We start from the raw sequence: 6,127 nt of genomic DNA, 5'->3' as shown, positions 1-6,127 counted from the left end.
CCGACTAAAGCGCTCTCTCTATGACCTCGCAATAGAGAATCCTTCTGCTGTGCTTCCTTGATTCTCTCAAGGAGTGTAGAATGAAGAGTGATGTTGGCTAACTATCCAATCACCAACTCTATATCCGCTTTGGTCATCTCCTCAGCTAACTTATCGGATATCTGCGTCGAGCTAAATAACTGTCCTGGACCCTTCCGACTCAATGCATCTGCCACAACATTAGCCTTCTCAGGATGGTAAAGGATATCACAATCATAATCCTTAACCAACTCCAGCCACCGCCTCTGGCGCATATTCAAGTCCTTCTGGGTAAAGAAATACCTTAGGCTCTTATGGTCAGTGTATATCTTGCACTTCTCACCATAAAGATAATGCCTCCAAATCTTAAGTGCAAACACCACTGCTTCTAACTCTAGGTCATGTGTAGGATACCTCTGCTCATACTCCTTTAACTGCCTAGATGCATAGGCTATCACCTTGCCAGCTTGCATCAACACACACCCCAAACCCTGCCTAGACGCATCACAGTAGACCACAAACTTTTCATTCTCTATCGGCAAGCTAAGTACTGGCGCAGTAATCAATCGCCGCTTAAGTTCCTTAAAACTGTTCTCACATCTGTCTATCCAGACATACCTGGTCTTCTTCTTTGTCAACTCTGTCAATGGCGTAGCTATTCTGGAGAACCCCTCAAAAAATCGCCGATAGTACCCTGCCAAACCCAGAAAGCTTCCCACCTCAGGAACATTACTCGGTCTAGGCCAATCTCTGACCGCCTCAATCTTACTTGGGTCAACCAGAATCCCCTCCTTACTAACGATATGGCCCAGAAATGTAACTTGTGGCAACCAAAACTCGCACTTACTGAACTTAGCATACAACTTATGCTCCCTCAACCGCTGTAGTACCAATCGCAGATATTGCTCATGTTCCATCTCTGCCTGAGAGTACACCAAGATATCGTCGATGAACACAATCACAAACTTGTCCAGATAGTCCTTGAAAACTGGCAACAGTTAATGGCAGAAATGCAAGCTAGGCTTCAGAGCCAAGATGAGTTGATTAGAATGTTGCAGCAAGCTCCATCTGGGAGTGTTGCCCCTGCTGGGCCACCGGCACTGGTACCTGTGGTACAGCCTGTTGATGTTGGCAATAAAGTGGAACCGTTGTATGAGCGGTTCAGAAAGCAGCAGCCCCCGATCTTTGAGGGTGGACCAGATCCACTAAAGGCTGAGCAGTGGATGACCTTGATTACCACCATACTTGATTTTATGAAAGTAGAAGGACATGATAGGGTGGCCTGTGCCACTTATATGCTGAGAGAGGATGCCCTAATCTGGTGGGAGGTGGCATCACAGACCAGAAATGTTGCCACGTTGACCTGGGAAGAGTTTAAAGATTTGTTTAATCAGAAGTACTATAACGTTGCCATCAGGGCAGCGAAGGCGAATGAGTTTGTGGGCCTCGTTCAGGGCAGTATGACTGTTACGGAATATGCTTTGAAGTTTGACAGACTTGCAAAGTTTGCACCAGATCTTGTACCTACCGATGCGACCAGGTTAGACAGGTTTGTTAGAGGGCTAAATGTCATGATAGCCCGGGATGTAAGGATTACCATAGTTCCTGGAGTGACTACCTATGCCCAGGCTGTGGAAAGGGCTCTGACTGCTGAGGAAGCAGAGAATAGGATTTGGAGGGATAGTGCAGCAAGAAGGGAGGGCCGTAGGCCAGTGCCTCCATATTCAGGTTCTAGTAGAGGTGGAGGTATCAGTGATTTGAAGAGAAAGACTCCTGAAGCCCCAAACGCTCCTAGGTTTGATAAAGGAGGTCGGGGTACTCAGGGTGGCCGTCGGGGAGGCGGTGATTCGTGGAGGACTTACCCAGAATGCACGAGGTGCAGGAGACGCCATTTGGGCGAGTGTCAGGCTAAGGCCTGTTATGTATGCGGGGTGGTGGGACACCTCAGGAAAGATTGCCCAACAGTGAAGAAGGGCGAGGCAGGGAAGGTGGACAGCTTGACTCCAGCTCGAGTGTTCACTTTGACGCAGGCAGAGGCCGAGGCTAGTCCCTCGGTAGTGACATGTCAGCTTTCTAGTGCTGGCACTTCTTTTACTGTTTTGATTGATTCTGGTGCAACGCATTCATTTGTATCTGATAGGGTGATTAATTGATTTCGTAGACCTAGTGAGTTTAGTGCTTCAGGGTTTGGGACTATATTGCCTACAGGAGAGCTGGTGGTGTCTAGGAGATGGGTTAGGGCACTGCCAGTGTTAGTTGACGGCAGAGAGTTGTCAGTAGACTTGATTGAGTTGAGTATGGAGGATTTTGACATGATTTTAGGTATGGATTGGCTGGTTAGATATGGAGCTACCATTGACTGTAGAAAGAAGATGGTGACTTTTGAGCCAGAGGGTGAGGATCCCTTCGTTTTTGTGGGAGCGGTGCGTGGACCCCGCGTACCCAGGATATCTGCGTTGAGAGCCAGAGATTTGCTATAGGGTGGATGTATAGGCTTCTTGGCTAGTGTGGTGGATACCACCAAGGTTTCACCAGTTGGACCGGAGGAGACCAGATTGGTTTGTGAGTTCTTGGATGTGTTCCCTGAGGATTTGCCTGGGTTGCCGCCGCGTAGGGAGATTGAGTTTGTTATTGAGTTGGCACCGGGGACAGAGCCAGTGTCGAGGGCACCGTACAGGATGGCACCAGCGGAACTGAAAGAGTTAAAGATACAACTGCAGGAACTTCTGGATATAGGGTTCATTAGACCTAGCTACTCGCCATGGGGTGCTCCAGTTTTATTTGTTAAGAAGAAGGATGGGACTCTGAGAATGTGTATTGACTATCGGGAATTGAATAAATTAACTATTAAGAATAAGTATCCCCTACTGAGGATTGATGACTTGTTCGATCAGTTGCAGGGTGAGATAGTGTTCTCAAAGATTGATCTTCGATTTGGTTATCACCAGCTGAGGATCAAGGATGAGGATATACCTAAGACAGCTTTCCGGACGCGGTATGGGCATTATGAGTACTTGGTCATGTCTTTTGGTTTGACCAATGCCCCAGCAGCTTTTATGGACTTAATGAACAGAGTATTCAAAGATTTTCTAGATCAGTTTGTTATAGTCTTCATTGATGACATCCTGGTGTACTCCAGTTCAGAAGCAGAGCACGAGTTTCATCTTCGACTGGTTCTTCAGAGGATGAGGGAGCATCAGTTATATGCTAAGTTTAAGAAGTGCGAGTTCTGGTTACCTGAAGTGGCATTCCTTGGACACATTGTAGGTGCAGATGGGATTAAAGTGGATCCGTCTAAGATAGAGGCAGTTAGGGATTGGCCGAGGCCAAGGAACGCCTCAGAAGTGCGGAGTTTTCTTGGTTTGGCAGGCTACTACAGGCGGTTTGTAGAGGGCTTCTCGAAGATAGCGGTACCAATGACAGAATTGACAAGAAAGAATCTAAAGTTTATTTGGTCGGACAAGTGTGAGGGCAGTTTCCAGGAATTGAAGCGACGACTTATTACTGCACCAGTGTTGAGTTTGCCTTCAGGAGAAGGGAAGTTTGTTGTTTATTGTGATGCGTCGAAGTTGGGCTTAGGCTGTGTGCTGATGCAGAATGAAAAGGTGATAGCTTATGCATCGCGACAGTTGAAGGAGTACGAGCAGCGGTATCCTACTCATGACCTAGAGCTGCCAGCAGTGGTTTTTGCCTTGAAGATCTGGCGGCATTATCTTTATGGGGAGAAGTGCGTGGTGTATACTGACCATAAGAGCCTGAAATATTTCTTTACACAGAAGGACCTGAATATGAGACAGAGGCGTTGGCTGGAGCTAGTGAAAGATTATGATTGTGATATTCTTTACCATCCAGGAAAAGCCAATGTGGTGGCTGATGCATTGAGCCGCAGAGGTCCAGGTCAGTTGTATAGCTCTGTTCAGATCTCAAGGGAGTTAGCAGATGAGATGGTTAGAGCGGGAATAGAATTGGTTGTGGGCCGATTGGCTAGTATTACTCTACAGTCGACCCTGCTAGAGCGGATCAGAGAGGGGCAGTTGACAGACGCTCAGTTACAGAGGGTTAGAGAGGATGTTTTAGCAGGAATAGCTAAGGATTATTCTGTTTCAAAGGTTGGTTTACTTCGGTATCAGGGGCGGATTTGTGTTCCAGCCGACGAGGGGATCAGACGGGAGATACTAGATGAATCTCATACGACACCGTACTCGCTTCATCCGGGTACCACAAAAATGTATCAGGATCTACGGACTTTGTATTGGTGGCCCGGGATGAAGAGGGATGTGATAGAGTACGTTGCTAGATGCTTAACCTGTCAACAGGTGAAAGCTGAGCATCAGCGACCAGCAGGGTTGCTTCAGCCTTTGGGTATTCCTGAGTGGAAATGGGAGGATATTACTATGGATTTCGTAGGAGGTCTACCCAGGACAGTAGGGTTTCATGACTCAATATGGGTGATAGTGGATAGGTACACCAAGTCAGCCCATTTCCTTCCAGTGAGGTCAACTTATACTGTGGATCAGTACGCTGAGTTGTACGTAAAAGAGATCGTACGTCTCCATGGGGTTCCTAAGTCTATTGTGTCAGACCGGGATCCTATTTTCACTTCCAAGTTTTGGGGAGGTTTGCAGAAAGCTTTAGGAACTCAGTTGAAGTTCAGTACCGCCTTTCATCCTCAGACTGATGGACAGTCTGAAAGGACGATCCAAGTGCTGGAGGATATGCTCAGAGCTTGAGTGATTGACTTTGAGGGTTCGTGGAGTAAGTACCTTCCGTTGATTGAATTCTCGTACAACAATAGTTATCAGTCAACGATTGGAATGGCTCCCTATGAGATGTTGTATGGGAGGAGGTATAGATCGCCTATCCATTGGGATGAGATGGGTGAGAGGAGATACTTGGGGCCAGATATGGTTCAGAGGACAGGTGAGGCTATAGAAAAGATCCGGGCTAGGATGCTCGTATCTCAGAGTAGGCAGAAAAGCTACGCTGATCCTAAGCGTAGGGATGTGGAGTTTCAGGTTGGTGATCACGTTTTTCTTCGAGTTTCACCTCTGCGAGGAGTGAGGAGGTTTGGTAAGAAGGGCAAACTGAGCCCTAGATTCATTGGACCATTTGAGATCTTGGAAAGGATTGGTCAGGTGGCTTATAGGTTAGCCTTGCCGCCATCGTTGTCTGGAGTTCATGATGTGTTCCATGTCTCCATGCTTCGGAAGTATGTTTCAGATGTGACTCATGTATTGAGGCATGAAGATCTAGAGTTACAGGCAGATCTGGCTTATGATGAGCGACCAGTTCAGATCTTAGATCAGAAAGACAAGGTGTTGCGAAATAAGACGATTCCTTTGGTTAAAGTGCTGTGGAGAAACAGTAAGGTCGAGGAGGTGACCTGGGAGCTTGAGACAGCTATGCGGGATCAGTATCCAGAGTTGTTCAGGTAAATTTCGAGGATGAAATTCTCATTAGGAGGGGATAGTTGTAACGACCCAAATTCACTAATAAGGCTTAAGGGCCTTGATTAGTGTGTCGGGAGGGCATGATGGGAATTATGTGTGATTATTATGATTAAGATGCATGATTATGATTTTAAGCATGTTATATGACTATGTGAATTATATTATGTGATAATTATGATGTGTGAATTGTACCGCGTGGGTGCTGTGATACCAACGTGATGCACGTGTCGAGACGGTCCTAGAAAACTAGATAATGGTAATCGGTGATTTGGTAACCTGCGTAACTGTTAGTAACCATAGAGAGTACCAGGTTTTATGGGGAAAGTGGTAGAATTGCAAAGCTGGTGAAAAGACAAGTATGGCCTTGAGGTTTAGTTAGGAAGGGGTATTAGTGGAAGGGTAGAACAGTCATTTGGTAGGATAAATGATCATTAGCTGAAGGGAAAATATGATATACGTATAACACTTGGAGAAATGGGTTTATGCTGAAATTGGGGACCTAGAGGAAGAGCAAAACTAAGAAGAAGAAGAGAGAAACTGAATTTAGCTTTTGGAAGAAGAATTTAAGGGTGATTGAAGTTGTCAAGCAAGCTTAGATCAAGGATATTCAAAGGTAAGATCTTCATTATGATATATCCAAGTTTTAAGTCTTGAATTTT

The sequence above is a fragment of the Humulus lupulus genome, chromosome 3, assembly GCF_963169125.1.
Source record: "Humulus lupulus chromosome 3, drHumLupu1.1, whole genome shotgun sequence".
Taxonomy (NCBI): Eukaryota; Viridiplantae; Streptophyta; class Magnoliopsida; order Rosales; family Cannabaceae; genus Humulus; species Humulus lupulus.
Note: the sequence above shows the minus strand (reverse complement) of the source record.